The following is a 21,580-nucleotide window of genomic DNA, read 5'->3' on the forward strand; positions in this document are numbered from 1 at the left end:
ACTTTTGCAGAGCTGTTCTCTCCTCGAATTTTCAACTTCGCCGCGATTCCTCTCGGGTCACTTTTAAACAACATCGGTGCGGCCGGGCTCGTTTAGAAAGTAATTTTGTCTCGCACGTATATGAAACTGCTTTTAACCCCATTCCGACCGAATGAGTTCTTTCCATGGAGACTACTGGAATAGGCTAGCGATATTAAAGGAAAAGCACAGGGTCGAGGTTCTTGCACCGTTTTTATAAGAAGAATCACGCCATTAAAATCTACTTTCCGGAAGTAATCTCTCGGTACATGGAGTCAGGATACCTCCTATTGAATAGTTTAAGGTAATTGCAACGCGAAATCATGTTAAGCGAAAGAGAAACAGGCGATATTTAATTACCGTGTCATAGAAAAAATTCTCATTAAGTTATATTCAATCCTTTGAGTAGAATATTAAAAAAGTCCTTAAATAACTGTATTTAAAATATTTGTTACACACATAAATCAAGGAAAGATTGATCATTCATAATATCGAGTGACCATTACCACTAAATTTAACAAAGTAAATGCACTAAGCATTCATTTAATTACAATCAATCCTGTATCAGGAAATATGTCACAAAATTTCACCGCCAGAAATATCCCAAACCAAACACAAAAATGTGTCCACCATTTCAAGCACCGTTCTAAGAACCTACTGCAACGACTGCAGCATTCCATTTCCAAAACTAGCAATACCTTATCTAGCACTATCGAACACCAGCCATCGCTAAATCCAAAGAAAACCGAACAACCAGCCTCCACAAAAGACCGCCACGGCAGATTACCCAATGTAAACTCGAGAAGCAGAAAAAGCAAAACCCGTTCTGAGCACATAACCAATCCCAGCCATCCCCGGTGATGGACAATACATTGTCAAAAATCGTCGCGATGGAGATCTGCCGGGTGACTGAAAAGTAGCGTGGAGTCGGAATAATCGTCGACCACAGTTGGTAACGGCTGTAATAAAAATCGGAACAGGCAACAAAACTTTGCCCGCGCGATCAAAGGAGGGGCGCCCGTATCGCTTTTTTCTGGCTCGTCATCGAGGGCTGGCCGCGGTACACGGGCCGGTGCACGTGTAACTCGTCAATTGCCGGCTGCGCGCACCGTGATCTCCGGCGAGAGGATCGCCCGTATTTACGAAGTACCGTGTCCGACACTCGTGTTCGATTTGCCTGAGCAGCGCGGTCGACATCGCGAGTACGTCGTTCGGTCGGGACATATTATACTATACGGCCGGGATACGCGCGTGGGTCGTTAATTGAGTAATGAAACGCCTGCACACACACACCGCGGCCGGGCCCGATCCGGACCGCGCGGCATGGGGACGATCATGGCCCGGTTAGACGTAACCGAGTGAAATTTACGCGGTTATAAAAAGAGATGATGAAAGGGAAGGGATTTGCCAGGCCTCCTCTTACCTGCTACTCACTGAATTTTCTCTCAACGATATGATTGCCCCGCTCGTTCCTTTCGTCTATTTACGTCGCCGTCCCCGCGCGTCCGTTTCTTCGGAATGCGTATACCGGGGAAGAAGCTGAACGCGATTCTAGTTATTCCGTGATTGTAGTTGGCTTTCGACTGGCTACTCGGAGCGCTCGTGTAATTAGTGATGAATCGGAGAAGAGTGAAACGTCTTTTACACGACGGATGAGATGCTCGTCAAGGGAACAGAAAATGGGGTTTAGATTGCATCGAGGTTGCTTTCGTATGCATCAGTTTGGCAAATGACGGCGCGACTGGGTAAGAGATGGATGCAGGCGAGGAAAATATGTCTGGAACGATTGTTTACTCATGCGAATGCTGATTTCAGAATAAATGGAAGTTCTTGTTGGTCTCGTGATTGGAATAAGTTAATGCAATGACGAATGAACGCACACGTCATCCTTCATTCGCAAATGCGAATACGAATACGAAGCTACTAAACGATTCCGCTCCTTTCCTGGATGCATCGGTTCATAGGCACCCTGTACACAATATTACCTGAACCCTGACGTATAATTCGCAACGGCGACTCTAAAACTGAAAGAACCGCGTACCCAGCCCTAACGAACTTCACGTCATCGAGGACTCTTCCCGAGACTTCGTTAGCAATTGCTGAATCGCCTGGATCGAGTCAGTTATCGGGGTAGCCCAGTTTCCCGGTCACTTTGTACCGCGCTAACCGTCTACAAATGTGGACAGATAAGGAACAATGTCGGCGGTTCGTATCGCAAACAGAGCAAAACTCGGAGACGAACAAACTCGGTAGCTAACGAGCTCTTCAAAGGACCACGGTAGGAGACGTCGAAAATTGACAGGATCTGGCAGAGAACGTCTGACGGTGGGACGCCGAGAAAAATGGCAACGTGCTTCGGCGGAGGGGAAAAAATGGTCACGGTGGATCGATTTAAGCACGACCGGACGGGGATTCAATAACTCTCCCATCGTGGTCCGAGTTCGGTGCGGAGTAAAATAGAGCGCTTGGAGACGTCGCGGACAGGCGGAGGCGAGCGAGCGAGCGAGCGACCAAGCGACCGACCGGGTTCCAAGGTATTCCGGTTAAACGTGCGTGGCAACCGATATTTACCCATCTCATTATCGTTGGGATTTATGTTACGATCCGGCTGGCGAGTTTTCCAAGTTGGCTCGCTATTAGGCGAACGCGTTCGTCAATTATGAGGATCATTCTTGTCTGGGATGCTGTTAGATTCGTATCTGCAGGGGAACCTCGGGGGAATAAATAAATGCCCCCCTCAGCCATAAGTGGGCCGCGTGGAACGGCCGCGCGCGCCGTTTGCACGGTTACGTGTCTCGCCCCGTTCGCGGACGCATTAATCAGCTCTCGATTTATACCTATTAGCCATTTTGATAAATCAATTTGCCGGGTAATTCCGCGGCGGGTCCGGCCGCGCGGCGCCGCGGAAATTCTTGCGCGCCGCCTTTGTGTCTCGTCGTCAGGTTATTTTAAGTTGCTCGGCCCGGGGACCGGGCTGCGAGCCGTGTATCGATATTTCAACGTCACACCGTATTATGCGATGGAAGATGCGTATTCCGAGAGGTATGTCTTTCGAGACCGCGACTCCTGAGATGGATTTCGAAGGGGGATGCACTGTTGCTCCGGAGGAAGCAAGTTTCGAGATTCTACCAATAGCGACGCGACACCGTTTCACAGAGGAATGGGTTAGACATTGGTCGGTGTCTGGGGTGGACCGAGATTCGAGGTAAAAGGTAATTGAAATGACGGTCGCTGTGAAGTAGAATTGATGGTTTTATTGAGGAGTTTGGAGTTGGACGGGTTTGGATTGTTTAGATGCTTTGACGTGTTGTTTATTGTGTGCGTCGTGTTTACTTTGACGTATCGCGTGACTGATTTGTCTGATAATACTTCACTTACTATTGTTGAGAGGCATTTTTCATTGTCGCTGGCTTGATAACTAAATCTACGCTATACTGAACTAAATTCTTTTACTCCTGATCTTCGTCTGATGTTATAACAAATCACTTCACAAATTTCCTACCCAGCACAATATAAACACATTTTATACTACCAACATAATTTCACATCCTCATAAACCCTTTTATTGTACCGACTTAATAATCACAATTCCTAAGAAACAAAACAGCCATACTAAAATAAATGAATTCATTCTACCTAACTTGTAAATCCACAATTACAATTACACTATCTCTAAACATCAACTAATTGAAATTTCGATTTCGTTACGATCAGTTATTAATCGTACAGAAACTGAGCGTAAACGGAATTACTGCAAACATAAAACGAATTCTGGTTCATCCCCTTCACGAGGAAGCATACTTTCCGATCTTCCCCTTCGTTACCAAAAAATTTCCACGAGGAAAGTAGTTCAACGTCCTCCCCGCTGATCCGCGCAGCAAAGTTCTACGGTTCTCGCGCTAGTTTTATTTGAACCGTCTGTTCGGCTCCCTCGATCATGCTATCTGCACCGGCGCAGCCCCCCTCCTTTCCTTCAATATTCGCTTAACGAGTTTAATTAATCTTGTCGTTATCACGGGGCTGCTTGTATGCAAACCGACCGCTCTCGCCGGACCTTCGATCGAACGATTGCGGGACGTCATTCAATGTCAGCATCGGAGAACAGCTTCGCGCCGCGAGACACTCGCCACGTTATGCTCCGATGAGAGGAGCGGATCGATGAAATCGATCGATCGATCGTGCCACAATGCGTCGCCCCGTCGCGACGACTGATCGTGTTCCCCGCCGGTGGGACACGGACGGATCGGTTCTTGCCCGTCGTCGTCTCGGCCACGCGAGAAACTGCTCCTAACGAAAGTAAAAACTCGTGGCGGGTCTGCGTGGATCGCGAGCAAAATGAAAACATTGCGCTTCCAACTGTGCTTGAAAAAGATTCGCGAGATTCAGGCGATGTAACGTTTGCTTCACTTGATGAACTGTTTAATGAGGCGAAGCAAAGATTCGATCGTGGCAGACCTGCGAGGAATTTGTCCAGGTTTTTTGAAATGTATCGAGTGAAGACGTACTTCGTATTGTGGTGAATGTAAGTGGATTGCCGATTGTTATGTATTTTGCAACATTTCTTCGAGTTACTTCGGTTTACTTCTTCCAATTCAGTAGAACGAGCTTGGTTTCTTTGTTCTTTTGGGATATGATAGGTGCTTCATAAGAAGGGTCATTTTGTTATTTAGATAATATATTGCGACGAACTTTTCCCAGGTGCGGAGAATAAAAAAGAAATTGAGATAACTCAAAAAGAGGCCGCACCATTAGTAGAATTTGTCAATTAAGCTACAAAACTGATAGTTCTATTCATAAAATAGATCCCAAAATGCTTGCAGACTACGTTTCTCTCAATTAAAAATTAATAAAAGACCTTCATATAGTATTTTACAATAAGCTACATCAACATCCTCGCAAACTCGCTAATGTCCTATTCCGAAAACCCGGCTCAATATTTACGAATACCGATCTCCATATCCCATCATCAAAATAAAAGTACTCAAAACACCGCTGCATTCCCTAGCGCGAGTCCCGCCGAAGAACAAAATGGCGTGGCCGCCACGATCCTCGGCCTCGATAACCGACCAGCGTATCGCCAGTCGTTCACAATGGGTCTGCTGTTCCTTTCGAAGCAGGAATTGAATTAAAGTCGCACCCCAACGGTGACGAGGTGGAAACAACGAAGACCGCCGCGCAGTCGGCGCAGCAAGGTCACCGGAATACTGTCCGAGAAATAGCTGAAAGACGAGACCGGTCGTCTTTGCATACACGGCCGTGATGCGTACCGATGGAACGTGAAAGTGCCGGGACGCGATCCGAAGAACGTGGATGTTAGTTCGAATAAGAGACGATGTTTCGGTCGGCGGCCGCGTAAACCGTCCCGGACCGCTCTCCCCGCCCTCCTAACTTGCCGGGTGACCCTTGTACGTTTAATTCATCGGTGTTCAGCAATACTAAGCAACGATCCCCGGGACGCTACGCCGTGAAACATGGCCTGGCGAAATGGCACGCTCGATAACGCAGCCGAGTTTCAATTTGCACAAATTGGAAAGCAAACGGATAGCGAGGGGAAAGCATTCCGAGCGACGTGGAACAAGAAACGCGTCCAGTTGCTTTATTTTCCGAGATTAACCCCCTTCGTTTCGCTCACGCGCGCTCTGCGCCGCGCCGCGCCGCGCCGGCGAGAGCAACAGCAGTAAAATCGTTCTACGCGGGTACGATATTATTTATCCCCGCTGCTCGACGAATTATTGCAACCGTGCGCTTATTCATCCACGCCGACACCTTGTAAACTAACCCAACGATCTCACGGTAGACAACGAAAGTGTCGAGCAGCCCGTTCCGCGGACCCCCCAAATTCACCGGAAGAACAGCCGGCCCGGCACGGCCGGCGGCGCGTAAAAGGATTAATAAGATAGATGATCGCCGAGAGGCATCGCGCCGCGGTGCTCGATGCAAAAACTCGACCGCGAAAGGCGACCGATCGCGGTGCCGACTATAAAGTCCGCGGAGAGAACTTACATATATTATTAGCCCCGGCGAGAGAAGGCCGTATAAACGTGTCCAAGGGTGACGTCCCGACATTCCGTTGCTTCGGGCGTACATGAACTCTGTACTTTAATGGGCTCGTTCTGTCTCGTCCGCTCTTGCCCCGCGGCGCTCTTCCTCCCGTCTGGCCGCGGGGGCTTTTCTTTCTCGTGCTTTCTACGCCCATGCTCTCGGACCTCGGGCCTCCCCTGGTCTCGCAACCGCGGTGCGCCGAGCTGAAAGAGCGCCTGGGTTGCGCGCTATCCCATGCAAATGACATTGACCGCCAAGAAGGAGGTTATCCTCCAATTAATCGAGTGCCGCCGTGTACCCCGTCAGTCCGCGCACCCTTCGACGCCGCACAATGGTGCCGTTTGACGAAAAGCTGGCCTAAATTCAGCGTTTCGCGGAATTCGGTTAACCACTCGCACTTGAAAGTTTTTCTTCTTCAAAGTTTTCTTTGTTACGTATATTTGACATTTCTTAATGAAACGTTGATTCCATTTTTTATTGTTTCGAATAAGACGCAAAATTTGGGTTAGGAGTATTTTATTTCAATATATTGTATACTGTGATCGTCAAATTTAATATTGAAATTCGAATTTTTATAATTTTGACGTACTGAATGAAATGGTTAGGGATTAATAGTAAAATGGTTTGCATACGATGTGATTTCAGAGAAACTTTTCTTAAGGCATTATTTAAACTGTTTTTATAACAAATATTATTAGAGAAATTCTTTACACGGATACAGAAAATGATACATTTAAGTTTCAAGACCTTTCACCCAGAAAACGAAGGTTTAGGAAAACAATTCTCAGTGAAATTGGACGTGTAATTGAATTCTTAATAATCTTGATGATTCATCGCCGCAGCCACGATGATCGTTCACATTCATTATCCTCTAACTACTCGGAAGATTGCTTTAGATTCTCCATCCAATTTCCCAAGAAAAAGGCACAGAACACACAAGCAAAGTGTACAGTAGACTTCCTATAATAGATAATTACCTCTAAGTAGATTACCTAGTAATAACACGTGTACATCGGCAGTTTGACCATTCTACTTTGATTATCTTCGGTTGAAGGAACCTTGAGGTTTGGGCGAGAGCGGAAAAATTCCTCGAAGTGGATAGGGGTCGCTTCCGGCGGGCTGACGCGTTCCTGCATTTCGCCCGCAGGCACGGCTTAAATGGAAAATCCTGACGCCCATACGGGCAGTTACGCGCGGACTGGAATGCTGGAGGAACTTCTGAGGTTGGGCGGAAGATCGTGGACAGGCAGATCTAAGGGGAAACCGTGACAGGAATTGTTCCCGCGAAGATTTGTTTGCGAGAATCTCGGTGGGACTCGTGGGGGTTCTGGACGGTCGTAACGTGTAATGTTGAGTTACCGCTGTTCCAGATAGAGCGAAGGTGAGAATGAAAGGCACGTCGCAGGCGGGCTGCGAATATTTATGCAAATTCTATAATAACCTTTGCCGGATGAATCTGCAAATAGGGATCGATTTGAAAGTTATTTCTTCTTTATTGAAAGTTTCTATATTTCTAATATAATTCGAATACAGTTCTTTACGGGGTATTTGTATAATCGATTTCATTATTTTATTCTTATGGTCTTCTTATTTCGCAGAGGAAGATACGTTTATGAATCTGTGATGTTGAAAAGGATTGTAAGGTCAAATAAAAAGAATTTTTATTATATATTAAATTGATTCGTAAAAATGAATGCATTCTTGTTTGTTAATAATGGTACTATATTGAATGTTAAGTTAGGGTAATTTATTGTAAAAGACGGTGTCCTGTTTACTGTTATTCGAAGCAAGAAATTCCGTGTCATCTAATTGCGAACATTTTTCTCTGTAAACGTATGTATACTACTTGTTTTCGCGAAGTCGTTTTATTTTCATGTGTATTCAATGAGCTCGCAAGGAAAAAATTGATGAATATAAAAGTACTGAATGTAATGTACTGAAAAATTCTTGCCCGCCGCACGGCAACGCACGCTACCCCTCCACAATATTTTATTAAGACGTCATGCAAATGAGGGGACGTATGCACTCCGAATTTCTCGTAAACATGCATACTCGCTCTTTACAGCTGCGCGTCATCTAGTTGGGTATAAAGTTTATTCATACATAAAACGGTATTTCTTTTGATGACTTCACTTCACAAGCACACGCATTTCGAATCGCAAAGTGACATCAATACCTGGCAACAGGAGAAACATGGATGTTTCACTTGAAGCTACATTTAGCTTCTGCGTACCTCTAGGGACACCACGTTTCGCGAACAAAATACAATTCAATTTATTCCAGTTTACCGTTATTCGTCGATAGACGTATACGTAAATTCGAATTTCATTAATAGCGTTCTGCGATATCTGATAGATATGCGATGTAATAATCACATGAATAATTGATAAAATATTTCTTATCAAAGGTTACGAAACCTTTTCATAATTATTACAACTATCTACGAGAACCATTCATTGTCACCCAGTTTAATTAATTTATTGACAATCACTTTGCATATTAAAATAACGTTCAGTATGTACACTAATAAAAAACACAATGTCCATTTTATTTCGAACACAATGAAACTATAAAGAAAACAAATAAATATCTCCTTTACTTTTCCATCCAAAGATATCTAATGTATACGAGAAAGAATTTAAACTTCGTCTACCATCTAATCTCCACAATGTTAATCCTTTGCACTCGAGAGGTGACTCTCAGTCACCATTTGATTTGATGCAGTAAAACATTGAATTGTATAATGCATCGGTGTGTGAAATATTGGGATAAAGCCTTGTTTCTAAATTCACTTGCGATTTCTCTTTGAGTTAATTTCAAAAAATATCGTCTGTGTCTACGTTTAGGTAGACCTAAAATTTTAAGTATTTCTAACGAAATTCTTCCGAGTGCAAAGGGTTAACAACCAAAAGTACCCTTCATTTCACTCGAGAAACCATTCGGAGAATATCAATTAAAACATTGAAATATTCAAGCCCGTTCATCTTAACCGTTCGAGTCCCCAACGGCGCGATGGCGCTTCTCTGTTACATTGTTCAAAAGAGCCAGTCTATCGGTTCGTAGAATCAGACGAAGCGTCTTTATTCCTTTTCCTTCTTATTATTCATTTTTAATCTTATTATTACCCCTCTAAGACTGAAAAAATGTTACGATCGCACTATGTAAAGTTTGTTTTTGTAAAAATAGAAAAGCGTAATTCAGTTTCTAAATTGAAAGGAAAGATTTGCATTTTTCGACCGGGTTCTTGCAAAAACCCGTGGGACTCGAACTGTTGATAAAAAAGGAACGTCGAAACACCTTCACGGTGGGGGCTAATGCGGAACCGATGTCGCTCCCGGCCCGATCTTTCGGTCAGAAGTCACGTCCCCCGGGAATCAAAGATGATGTCGTGACTCGGTTGAGGCTCACGCGAGTACCGTCACGATTCTTCACGAACGCCGTCATAGTCGCGATGTAACTGCTTAAAGCCTTTCCCCCTGAGAATTACAGCGCCCACGGGGTCGCACGTTCTCGACGACGATAGAGGCGCAATAGGGAGCCACCGCTGGAAATTGTCGGCTTTGCTCGAACGAACGAGGAAGCGTCGAAGGTTGCGGTTACACCCGATATAAATGACGATGGCCCCGCGGATGGACGGTAATACAGTCGGCCCTATGGCACGTGTAATAAAACACTCGACGAAATTCACGCTGCGCGCGACAACAGACGCCGACCGGGCGCTAACTTTGACTCTTCCAACGATAAGCTTGAATAATTACCCGAAGTTTAACTTCGATTTTTCATTTCGCATCGGGGCAGAATCGCGTGCCGCAAAACGCACTTCCTGGGTCAATCTACCTGTTGATTCGATTTTTATTGTCGCGTAATTGTGGCGCACTGCGATCAAAATATACTCATACGCTGATCCCTCTGAAAGAATATGTAGGTATGCACTGTGCGAGGCAACAGGTGGGGCACAAGTTGAGGGGTGATTTTTTATGATATTTAAAATGGAGAGTAAAAATAGACTCCAGGTTTTACTTTTTTTGGTTAATAGTAGATAAAATGTACTACTAGTCAGCGGTGAATTGTTTATTTCTCGGACAGTATGCCAATTGCTGCGCTCATGCTAATCTGAATCATGGCTGACGTCGCCATATCGACAGAGATCAGAGGGAATATTGATTACTAACATCTAAAAACTAGAGATGATGTTGCAATTGTTTATTAATTCTTCTTTCCTAATATCTCTTTCGGGAAAGTACAGATAATATTCCTAACAAAATGAAATTCACAAAGACCATCGAACAATTTCAAATATTTCAATGCAACCTTCCCACCACAATTCCTTCGAATACAAACGACTCATTAATTATTCTCTTATAGCAATTGACGCGGGAACAGGTTTACCATACACGCGAATCTCGCGAAATCCCCGGCGCAGCCAGTATTCAATAACACCGTAACCCAAACGAAACCGGCTGAAAAACGAGAGAGCAACCGGGCAGGTGTCCGTTCGCGACGGGCTCATCGCGAGATAACAACCCGGCTCGTAATTACAACAATGCTAACGATAACACACAGGACCCGGTCTTCAGCAAACAAATCAATGTATAGAATGTAATCAAGTGTTCACAATCTGGTCCCCTCCCGGCCGGTCCACGGTGTGTGTACCAACGTACCGGCCGCTATCGCGGAACGTGTAATTTGACCGTGAAGAAACGCGGCTCGGAGCAACGACAGCGAATAGAAACTTGCTGAAAGCAATTGAACCTATCTCTCCCCTCTTGAACCGCGCATTCCCCCGGCCACGGCCGCCATGTCCCGTAATTACAGGATATCTGGAAACTCCGACACCGCACGAGGCCGAGACTTTGTCTTACCCATATTCCGTTCCCCCGGCGCGTCCCCACCTAGCGAACACGCTTCGACCCGGCTAGATTCTGAAGAACCGGGACAAGCCGATAATTTAGCGGTTTTGTTACTTCTCTGGTACCACGGCTACCTTCGCTGATCGTTGAGTTTTACATGCTTAAAGCCACTGTGCGCGATCTTTACCATCCCCGGTCCTCTCCGCCTCTCTTACGGTCGTTCCGTACCGCCTGACCATATGCTCGGCCGTGTTTTCGTCCTTGTTTCTCGCCGACGAACGGGTCCGATCGCGGCTACAGCGCAGCGGCTCGGCAGCGGTTTCGCCGAAGCGCAGTTTCGATTTCTATGGTTCTTTCAGGCCGACACTTATTATTCCCGCCGTTTCCCCGCCGCGAACGGTATTCAACGAACCGGGATTTACGAGTTCGCCCGAAAGAACGACGATTACGGACGCCATAGGCGTGTTTCTTTGTACAAGCATCGCTACCGTCCGTGCCCGGCACGCTGCACGGTCCCGTATGCAACCGTACGAGAAGCGTCTTCTCCACGTGGATCGGTAGCAGCGAAGAAATCGGAAGAAGGGCCGCAAGAACCGCGGCTGCTGCGCCGCGGCACGATCAAGTTAATTATTAGTTAGCCCCTGCCTTGTTCTCTCTCTCTCTCTCTCTCTCTCACTCTCTTTCTTTCTCTGTCTCTCTCTCTGTCTCTCTGCATCCTTATATCTCATGCACTTTTTCGCCCCACGGGGAAAAATAGCCGGGCTGACTAGACCGCGAGCTGTGGGAGGTCTTGAATGGAAATAGATCCCGTGGGAATGCGCCGACAGCCCCTCCTTGAGGTGGAGTTTACTTTGAGGGTTGATTTCTGTGGATTCTGGCTGCGCGAGGGTGGTCTGATGGATGCGTTAATGTTTCTGTGTATTTGGTCAGGTATTTTGTGGAATTTGTCGATGCTCTTGGGACTGACAATTTGGAGCAGATGAAATAGGATTACCGTTGTTGTTTGACGGTTTTAATTCTGAGAGTTTGTAATATTTGGAACGAGTACTATAATTGTATGAATTTGTCGTAGCTTGATGGTTCAGGTTATAGATGAAGCTTTTGTGATTTGGTAATTGCGTTAGTGGTTCTGAGTTTTTGGGTACCTGTTCGGAGCATTAGCAGGGATGACGTTATTATAAATCGAATGCTCTTTTGTTCGTTAGGTTTTTAACCCCTTCGACTCTCTGGTATTAATCACCCTATAGAATAATTGCTTGGGTAATTTGTGGAAGGGAATAAAAACAACGAGGAAAATGTTTATGTGTTCTTTAATTGGTTCAGGCTATTCATGGCAATTAAAGTTAAATTAGAAAGGGCCTTTTCATTACGGTTCAAAGTACTTAATTTTTTCAAGAAACTGGCCACGTTAAGAGTAATACTTGTTATCGTATTTTTAAGCTATAAACCCTACTTCCCCTTGAAACTTTCAATTTGAATTTTTCTAAGGAGTCAAATAAAACTCCATCCTCTACAGCTTAACTCACGAACCCCGGTTTCATTTCTTTTTAGGTCATTAAAAAACTTCGTCCTGTTGCCGCTAATTAACATTCAACTTAGTGAAACTTGAGGCCAGTTGATCAGCTCGGCAACAAAGGTTCTTATGGCCAAACAAATAATTAAAACCCTATAGGATCGGGCGAAAAACAGCAATAAAATCAATCATTTAACAATACTCCATTGCAGAAGTCGTAATTACTAAGCGAAGAGAACGAAACTACAACCTTTCATTCAACTATAAATAATTGATCAGCATATTAAAAAATAACCACAGTGAACTTCAATTTCATTGCACCTTCATTTTCTTCGGTCACCATTAAATACTCATAAACGGTACAGACACTAAATAAGATAAATAACATAAACGACAAAAAGAACTTGCTCACAATTTCTTACAGTTACCTTTAATTCCTGCGTTCAATCCCGACCGGCTGATACAGCGTTGACGCTGAATTACAACGTAACAAAGAAGCGCGCACACCCCAAACAGGGTTCCGTGAAAGATCGTCCGTTGTATACACGGGATCGGTATTTCAGCAATCTTTCCGCGGGAGAGATATAATCGCGGAGTCGCCGGCGGAGATAAAACTCCGATTATCCCCGCGAAAAATCCTCGAACAAATGTCATAAATTACGGCGCGCGGACGCTATCACGCCTGGTGAAATATCGCGCCGCGAGATGAAGCGACCGGAGAGGCCACCGATTTCCAGGCGGATCCTGGAGAGGCCAGGCCACCTCGGAAAAAGAGGAACGGAAATTCTGTATCGGGTCCGATCGGGGCGCCATAGGCGAATACCGTTGCATCGGGAGAGATCGGTCAAAGAAAGGAGGACGACCGTGAATCGCAGATCTTGAATCGCGAACGGTGCGCCGGGTTCCTATCGTGATTTTAGATCGTCGGGTATGCCGGACGGATCGTGTAGGTACGGAAACGCGTGCGATGGTACCAGCTCGACGCGAACTGGTAAACCGAGGATTCAGGAAACTATTCTGACCGCTTCGGATAGCATCAATTGGCAATTAAATGAACGACGATCTGGTTCGACGTTCAATTTCTGGTAACTTTCTGCTGAATTCTAAAACCTTTAGCATATCATCTAATCTTACAAATGTTAATTTGCTTGTACGATTTTTTGGTTTTTGTGAAAGAAACAGTATTCCGTTGTATGGTTTGTGTGACTGTATTCTAGCTATTATGATTAACAAATAAAAAATACACATTTGTAATATAGTTCTACAGTCACAATTAACTAATAGTAATTTAAAGAATTTGTCTTACCTTTCTACCTGTCTTTTGCAACAATATAATAGTTTATATATTAACACGTTCGCTACCAGCACTTATTTCGGTGACGGTCTCCTCAATTATAATATTTTCTTCAATCCAATAAATCTTATAAACAAAATATTAGAAAAATGAAATTGAAACGAGTCACTGAGTTCCTAAATATTATGTCGTAGTTTATAATTTCTAATAACAATATCTTTAGGATTAATTTCATTTTCATTATGTAAAATATAGGATTCGTCACAAATAAGTGACGCTAGTAGTGAATGTGTTAAACTGGAAGCAAGTTTGATTAATAAAAAGTGAATTTCATTTAATTCAATTGAATATATTAATTCATCGAAGACTTTTAAGTATTAGGTATATATTATATATCTTTGCTATTGTACACTCGACATCTATTCTACTCACCATCAATAACTATTATTTAAAACAGGCCTGTCCCGCACTTGCCCGTAATGCCGCCGCGGGCAAAGATGGCCGCTTTGTATATTACTTTGTAAATATGTATAGTGATCGCCTGCCTTAAGACCCTAACGCGCGTACACCAGCACAAGTGCATTCCCTCCACTTGGATAACGTATGCCAGTGGCTTTGCCCAAAGCTCTGCCCTTGTCAGCGAAAAGACCTGTTGGACGGGTCTGATCTAAGACAAAGTTACACAGCCAAGACGCTTACTAAATTCAAAAGACACCCGAAGACGGACATTAAAGGCGGCCATTAAACTGTCTTCACGCTATGGTACCCAAGGAAACAGCGCAAAAGTAGTTTCCAATAAAGTTTTCTACGTCTTGTTTGGCTTTATTTTCTTCTACGGTGATTAAGTGCTTAAAAGAAATTTACTATCCATGTAAATGCTAATCTCCGGACGCCTTTCTTCTCTGTTACAGTTCCCGAGCGGCGGCGAGCGCGTCGCTTCCTAATTCCCCGCTTCAGCGAAATTGAATCCGGCCTGATTTACGGCCGACCCGTCGAACGGAATACAATAACCGAACGGCACACGCTAACAATGCAATATTCGCCGTCATCGGAAGCGCCGGTCCTTTAAAACACCATTATTTATGTACCAGGCAGGGCGCGCGTCCACGTCGAAAGAACGGCGGCGCGTTTTGATTTACAACGGTGTCCTTAATATAACATGCTTCGAACGCATTTGCATCGCGGATGGCAGATGCGGCTTTTTATACGTGCACACGAATTGCCCAAGGTCGCGGCGCTCGTAACCTTTGCAGTTGAAAATTTATAGCCGGGAATGCCCTTGTCAGCTGGTAATCATCGTGAACAAGGACCATAACTGTTACAACCAAAACGAACAAGAGCCGCGGGATAATAATTAGTTTTTTAACTAAAACAGCCTTGATCGCGAACGCTAATTATAGACGTCGAGGAACTTTGATCGTCACCGGTGACTGTTATCGACGAGGAAAGTTCATTTCGATTTAGTTATCGTGCAGCATATCTTGATCGTTAAAGAAAACACTTTCCTCTTTAATCGTCTCTTTCTTTCATAACAACAAAAACGTTGTTTATATACAGATCCAAACTTATTTCTTTGTTCGAAGAGGAAACTAATACTCCATACTATTAGAAACCATAATACAATTTCTCTAACTAAAATTATCAACATTGAAACAAATTTTCGATTACTTATAATCATTATTTACAAACGTTTAACTTTTCAATTGCGCAGCTTTTAAAATTTTCTATACATTCTTGGATTTATACCTTTACTTCAGTAACAAACGAGTGTCGGATACAATTTTTATACTATATATACGAATTATATTCGTTTATATTATTCTTCCACAAAAATTATAGCGAAAATTTATTCCCGGTCCCTGATCATCTTTTTCGCGAGGCACAAAACGGAAAATGGCGTCGCTCGCCGCGGCTGACCCTGGAAACCTTCGAATCAATTTCGCTGATCCTTTGTCTCGAACCCACGCTCCGTTTTCTTTCCGTCCGCGGACTCTTCTCCATCGTTTTCCCTTTCTTTCGGTCTGCGAGTCGCGTCGTCCGCGACGAACGCACATAAAACGGGCCCGAAAGCAACGCTAACAAGCGCAATAGCGCGTACGTCCTCCTCTCCTCTTTCCTCCGCGGCGATCGTAAACCCCCAACCCTTCGCCACCATAATTCAATCCCGTCCCGGTTCGCGAAGTTCGCGGGCAGCCACCGCGACGGGCTGCGACTGATTCCCATGGGCTTAGACGTTAATTGACTACTTTGAATCGATAAGGGATCAACTATTTGCACGGAACAGTTAAGCGAAGAGAATTCAATGCGACCGGTGTTCCGTTAACGCCGCTCTGTGTGACTGCTTCACTGACATTTTCTCTTAGAAGTGGCACATATTCGAGCGAGTCATAAGTTTCCACACCTTTTCAGGTACCATAGCGGGTATTTACTTTCATATTATCTTCTAAAGCTAAATTGTTTATATATTGAAATACGTTTTATAAGAATTTTTTAGGAAAGGGAATATTATATTATAGGAAATAGTATGTCATAGTATTATATATAGTAGAGTAATATGTTACGACTAAATAAATACTAACCCAGACTGACAAGCGCGACCTTCGGTTAAGGTACAAAGGTAGTACGTATAATATATAAGTATTGTTCTGCTCTTTATTATTGTACGAGATTAATTACTTGTTTAGAGGTTAGACAATTCATTCGTTATAAACAGTATGAGAAACTTTGAAATTCATACTTCTCCCATATTACAGGTAAGAAAATATCAAAAAGACAGATACACTAAGAAAAATTTGCAAAGTAGTAGGTAAAGATGTTATTCCTATTCGTATAGCATAGAAGTAGTTATGAAACTTCAATGATACTGCACATTTTTTATTTGGACGGAACTTTAAAGCGTCAGGAGATATCGAGAGGATTCTGCGTTTCCAAGGATAGCATCGTCATAAAATCGAACAACTAGCTGAAAAATGGATACTTACCGTAAAATCATATTGTGTTTATTTCGAAAAACAAACTTTATTGATTTCTATTGTATATATATCTGAAATTTTTATGGAAAAACGCATTGAATCTGTGACTCACTCTAGTAATTTTCATTCCGTGGCGTCTTGCGACTCGGGAGGTCCGAGACGCTTCAGAGACGGGCTATTTAAATAGAAGCTATTTCGTTTTCACCCTGTTTGGCTGGCGGCTCGCTAGCTATCTCCAAGACAAACAGGAATGGTGCATGACTAGTGAAGGGGCATAAGCCTGAGCGCTTATGTGACTGGTTATACGGACATGCGGTATAGTTTCTTCCACTTTATTGTTCATGCTTTATTTTACAAGCTGGAGAGACAACCTTGACGAAACGTGACATTCACCCCTCCTTCATAAAGTCTCGTCGGACATGCAAAACAAAGCAAGCGCACTCAGACGATAAAGTGAGACAAGAAACACAATCATTACCCATTACTTTGTTAAGCATTCATCCTTATCAAAATTAGAAGAGTAATGAATCTACGTGAAAGAACAAGTTGAACACATGGAATAACGTTTTCTACGGGAGACTATATTTCTAAAATAATCGACTTTACAAATGTAAAGTTACGAACACACGTATTCGGTTTCTACTGAATAACACAGACGTTCGACTTCACAAACGCGATTATCTCGAAAATGAAGTGATACATGAGAAAATATTATTCCATGCTTTCTACTCAGTTCTTCACGTAGAATAATAAATTTTTCTAGACACTTTCCTCTTATTGCTTTTTTAAACCAAAAATACTCTAAATGCAACAAATCTGCAGCTTATTCGTCGACTACTATTTACCCAGACGAAGCGTCAAGAATTAATAAACCGGCATGCCATGTAATTACCGATACAGAAATGCGATACCTGAATTAACAACGTTGCCCGAACGATTAATGGAACCCGACATATTAATACGCTTTATTAATACATATAAAACGCACACCTAAGTTCGAAACTGTGGAAAACCACCGGAAATCAAATGCGACTCGCTCTAATGCGTCTCGCAGATTTGTTGCAATTATCGCGTTACCATGCGGTAACTGGGCCCATTACCGATACATTAATTCGACGCGGGGATCCGCGGTTCGAGGTACCTATCGCTGGCTCGAATATCGTCGTCATCGAATCCAGCTTTTTGCTATCGTGTTTATTGATGGGGGATGCCGATACGCGCGCGATTGAGCGATCTCGTATTTATCGATGTTAAGTGGTGCTCAGGCATCACTTGTCCTATCTTTACACGGGATACACGGCCGTTCGGGCGATTCAACGCGAGATACCGGCTTCTTGAAATTGAAAGTATCGATTTTTCCTCGTGATTACGCAATCTCAGCGATTGAACAGGGGGAGAAAAATGTTTCTTCGTTCCCTTTCTGCCGGTGCTTCATTTCGTTCCGCTTTTGGAACCGATTCGTTCCGGTCGTCGGTCAGTCACGACGATGAATGTTACAGAAAGTTACTTATCTGGCGCAACCATCGCCGCTTACGAAAGTGTAAGACGTTTACAGTACAATTTCATTGTTAAGAAAGAGGTTACTTAGAAGACTGAGGGAACCAATTGTGTTCCTTGACACTCCCTTGTGCGACTTCGTCGTTATAGGACCCTTTGTTCTCCGTGACCTCTATTTCTCAACTTTGTTCCGTGAGCATGGAGACCTGAAGTATTACAATGCACTTGTCGGAACTACACGTTCAATTATGAATAAGTTAGAGAAATCCTGTAAAATGTAAAAATATTTAAATTTCAAATCTGAGATTGTATTTAAGTAATTCTTCTATTGTGTCGTGAGTTATTCATTTCTTAATAAAGGTCTTCGATGGAACTACTTTGTATCCTTTGCGAGTAAGGAAACAAGCTAGGGTAAAATTCATCCACGATACCTATGTTATTAAATATTTTTATCGACTCAGACTTTGGTGAAATTAATTTTTAATGTGCTGATCTATCATAGAACTTGCTGTGTACCTATTTGTGCGCAATAAACCGCGGCAAGGCGGAAACGTCTAAGTGCTAACCGTAGAAGTAAAACACGAGATAATTTCAACGTTGCGATGTGGCAAGAGAACCATAAAATTAGCAAAAGTATACGGTATCACGAAACCTGTGATTACTCATCTTAAAAGTGTCTCTGTTAAAAATCGATGAAGCAATCATGGTATTAAAGAAGGATGTTAGATGTTTTTGTACACACATACGTGGCGGACGTAATATTATGTTGCGCTGTGAGTCACCATTTCATGCGATTGCAACACAAAGTGGAAACATTTATCCTTTTCTACATTCCATAATCGTTTATTTGGAATGCATTATTGACAATAAAGTAATTCTAATGTAAATACTTCTAATGTTTAAATCAATTTTCAAATATACTTCTTAATTCCACATTGAAAATATAATGATTACTTAACTATACAAATCAGAAGTAGAAATTGCATACAATTTTATTAATTTTATTTCCGCCGGAAAACATTTCTCAATCACTTTTTATTTGATACCGAACCAGATGATAATAAGAATAAAAACCAAACGCAGGTTTATCAAAGTGTAATTAGTACTAACGAATATCAAGCTCCGAGTACCGTTGCAGTTAATTTTCTCGCACTTCTGCCTGCCAATCCAGAATTTATAACTGTGAATCTGCCAGAGGGAGCATATACATACATTAACACTACGGTTGCGAACGTAAAGATCTGAAATTCTGACAAAAATACAAACTACACCGTTAACCATCCTCGTGATTTAATCCCCGTACAAGGTGAATTGGCGAGTATTGTTTCCTGTATAGTCTTCTGTCGCATCACGTGACCGTAGACATATGTATTTTATTAACCGTAAAATGATAGACAAATGTAACCTGTCGAAAACTTAAAACTTAATAATTATTACTATATTCTTCTAACATATTAAATCACGTCGTTAGAATGTTTTCGTTATATATGTACCCATATCATTTTCATACGTATGTTAAATAAACATGATTAATATTAAACCCAAGTAAAATCTCCGTATTCAAAGAAAGTAAATAACATTTTCTTTAGTGAAAATTTAAAAAATGCTACTCTCGAAAATGACACTAACTGAGCCTCATAAAATTCTAAATAACGGATTCGAAAACCATGAAAAAATATCATAATGCAATCACACCGATTGTATTCTGCAGATCTGAGTTACGAACAAAAGTGGAGTCAAAAATAATTTATTCCGAAATTCACACAATAATATTTCATGTCATCCAACATTCTTTGGTCTTTGAATGATTTTGATGGCACAGTTAAAACATTTCTTGCAAGCACGTTAAATTTGTATCGAGTAACCACAGAACTCCATTTAGTTTTTCGTGTAGGTCTTAGCCAATGGGCTTCGTTCGACGCTTTTTATTCATTTTCATCACACACACGTCGGTTCTTGCGCATTCACGTGTCCGTTTATACCGGAAGAGCTGTGCGAGGGTCCGCTTAATTGAAAACAGCCGTGCAAGAACAGTCTCCGTTTGCACCGTTGTCCTCTTAATTATCTGGCGTCTTTTTCTACGCGGTGTAAAGTGTCAGTATACGCTGTTAAGAATCGAAACGCGTTATACACTTGCCAGACGTCCACCGCACTTTCGTTCGCTGTTCTCTGGTTTTCACGGCGATCAAATGACATCCTTTAACCAATTCACTAACGTTTTTATCGATTCCCATTCCATAAAAAAGCTCAATCGAAACGTACTGTTGGAAAGTAATATCCTTTGCATTGAATAATAGAACCATGAAGCTAGATTTTGTTATAGAATTAACGAATTTGATGAAGACCTGATAACTCAAGATATTATCTATACAAAATCATTCTTTCTATATAAAACAATGGAAAAACGTTAAAAACTTTTCTAATCGGCAAAGAAATGTAAAGAAAAAAGAATCCCATTTCAATTTGTAAAACCCGAATTGTTAATAATTTACATGTATCTTGTAATTATTCAATTTAATATTTAATTATATAATTTAGTATTTCAATACCAGGATTATTCTTAAATCGTTTAACGTTTTCCTCTCTGAAAGATCTTCCAATTTCTGCCAGCATCCTCCAGCAGCATTTTACACTTGCAACTCGCGAGAACCATTATCTTACACCGCGTACAGTAATTATAACATCGGGGAAACTAGTCTGCTCGATTTATCCCGACAAGCAAACGCATTAATCTCGTGAAACCGTGCGGCAAGGTTGCAACAGGCGTATCGCGGATACCAAGCGCGGTACACATTCAAGCGGCGCCGCTCAGTCAAAATAGCTGAGCGATAAGACTCACGGAAGAATTCTAGATATCTTCGTCGATTAATCGGCGGCGGGGACTATCAAGCGCAGCTGCGGTTTTATCACCGGCCGCATTGATCAGTGATAAAGCCCCCCGACGAGAGGTCTACCGCTGGAATGGGTACCTACGCGAACAAGCTGTCCGACATTAACTCTTGGAAGACGAACGTTTGCAACTTCGCTGGCGGCGAAGTCTTGGCCAAGCCGAATTGCTATTTATAAACAGCCGATCCTCATGAAAAATCAAACTTTTCCAATGTACTGTAATTTAATCTCTTGCCCTATAGTAACATGTCCGAATATGATTCTAGTATTTGATTTATGTCAATCGTTAATTATTGGAGCAAACGTAGATAACAATGAACAAGTACTTAAAAAAGAAATGATCAAGGGAAATCTGAATTCTCCACAGAATCATAAGGTTCGCGATCTACTTACCAATTTTTCCGGATAATTTCCCTAACGTACAAAGTGTATGAATCTCACCATTCAATCTTATAAAATCGAGTAACAACTCGAATTATTCTGTTAGAATTGAGTCTAATATAGT

At 42.6% G+C, this 21,580-nt stretch overlaps 1 long non-coding RNA gene across 2 annotated transcripts; it reads left to right on the top strand.

The window, feature by feature from the left end:
• The first annotated feature begins 1,616 nt into the window (after nt 1–1,616).
• On the top strand, nt 1,617–14,709 carry LOC143174185 (uncharacterized). 2 transcript variants are annotated; one of them, XR_012997919.1, is made up of 3 exons: nt 1,617–1,763; nt 1,834–3,230; nt 14,629–14,709. It is a non-coding gene; the product is annotated as an uncharacterized LOC143174185 (long non-coding RNA). The 2 variants fall into 2 exon arrangements; XR_012997920.1 differs by lacking the exon at nt 14,629–14,709 and adding an exon at nt 7,115–7,587.
• The last annotated feature ends 6,871 nt before the right edge of the window (nt 14,710–21,580 follow it).

Source organism: Nomia melanderi, chromosome 2 (assembly GCF_051020985.1).
Source record: "Nomia melanderi isolate GNS246 chromosome 2, iyNomMela1, whole genome shotgun sequence".
In the NCBI taxonomy this organism is placed as follows: Eukaryota; Metazoa; Arthropoda; class Insecta; order Hymenoptera; family Halictidae; genus Nomia; species Nomia melanderi.